This window comes from Hordeum vulgare, chromosome 7H (genome assembly GCF_904849725.1).
Source record: "Hordeum vulgare subsp. vulgare chromosome 7H, MorexV3_pseudomolecules_assembly, whole genome shotgun sequence".
NCBI classification, from domain to species: Eukaryota; Viridiplantae; Streptophyta; class Magnoliopsida; order Poales; family Poaceae; genus Hordeum; species Hordeum vulgare.
This window is the reverse complement of record NC_058524.1, coordinates 280,614,813-280,616,732: the sequence shown is the minus strand read 5'-3', so window position 1 is coordinate 280,616,732 and position 1,920 is coordinate 280,614,813.

The window sequence follows — 1,920 nt, the reverse complement described above, 5'->3', positions numbered from 1 at the left end:
GAAAAGATGTAGTCGCAAACTCGCCGGAAGTCGCTTAGACGCCTGCCCCACGGTGGGCGCCAACTGTCGTGGGTGTAAGTCTGACAGTAGATGTGTAGGGTACGAAAGGATGGGCAGAGCCTTAGCTATGGGGAGGTTGTATGAGTTCAGTCCCCTCTACGGTGGAGGTAAAAGCCCTACGTCTCACTCTACATTGAATTGCTCACCCCTGCACCAGTGGGGAAGGGCGGCTTATATAGAGTGCGCTGCCCTTCACAACGGTTCGGTGCACAGGGGTGGAGTAGTGGCGAATAAATGCCTACGTTACAGGTAACGTATGCCTTAAATGCTAGTAAAGGTACATGGAAACGTATGACCGTTGCCCTCCAGGGGGGTTACGATGTACAGAGTGGAATCCAGTCGGTAAGTTTGATACGCTCCGAATGTTCATCTCCGACTGGATGATGGGAAGTCCTTAATTCAGTCGGAACTGACTAAGGGCCTTGTCCCTTATGAAGGGTAGTCCTTGGGTAGGCCCCACAGGGCAGGCCTATGACCCTACCCTAGGACTATAACCCCATCAATGGGCGACAACACTTCTTCACGGTTGGCTGTGGCGAGACCCCGAGTAGGGGACGACGTGCGACGCAGAGGGTCGCAACTCACCAGGGGCGACGTGGGGGATGCCTGAAATCCTTGCGACCTGGAGGGTGACCGCAGGAGCTGCACAAGGGGCGTTGGTGCGAGAGCTGCACTAAGGCCCAACTGGGTGCATGCCTCACCAAGGGGGGAAGCTGAGGCCGTGGCGCACTTGAAGGTTGGGCTTGGTTGCAGGATTGTAGTTGGAGAAAGCGGAGGGGACGTTGGGGTATGCTCGTTGTGAGATTGGTGCCTGGCGGAGTGAGGAGATGTCTGACGAGTCCGGCTGCGTCCCCGAGCATCGGCGCCGGCAGATTCGAGGACGACTACCAGCTCAAGGTCGCGGGCAGCTAAACTTGAGAATGGTTTCATACTTGAACCATACTCATTCATTTATCTCTCAAAACCATACTTGAACCATACCCATTTAGTGTCATTTTTTGCCCAACCAAAACCAAACCCACTATTTTTTCCACCCAAACCAATTTAAACCCAAAACATAACCATGGGTTTAAACCCAGTACATAACCATGGGTTTGCTTTAATGTACATATGATTGCACAAATTGACATGTTAAGAAACAAATAAGATAGAAAAAACATAAGTGCATCTACAACAGTTTAGAAACAAAGTAATCCTTAAGATACAGTCAACACACAGTAAGAGGCAAAAAGAACATGCACGTAGCTGATAAGCTCACTAACAAGTGTATTAAAACCAAATTGCTTAGCGAAAGCACAAGAAAACGCTTCCGATTTTCATCTACTGTTTCCCCATAATACATAATTACATAGTGCATTACAGCATGCACGCGGATCAAAGATACTTGTTCTCGACCGTAGTTGATTATTGCATATAACCAATGCCTAGAAACCGGTTTGGACCCATAGTTTATAACCGCTAATAACCAAACCGTTTAAACCCATAACCAACTATACCCAAACTCGTTTCTCCACATACCCAAACCAAAACCAAACTAAAAAAAACTCAGCCAAATAAAACCTAAACCAATCAAACCCAAAGTAAGAACCGAACCGTTACACCCGGTTTTTTAATAACCATTCTCACTTTTACGGGCAGCCTCGTCACTCCAAGAGCGGGAGCCTCGGAGCACCATGGCCTGGCCATCAGGGGGAGCAGTCCTGACAACCTGGTCATTGTCAGCGCATCGATGTCCGCTAGAGTGGTCCCTTGTGCGGTCCTGGCCCTCCTCCTGGTGTCGAGCACGAGCATTGCGGGAGAGCGAGTGCTGCACCATGGCGCCCCAGCCCTCCCGCGTATATGCACATGTGACTCTTTTCT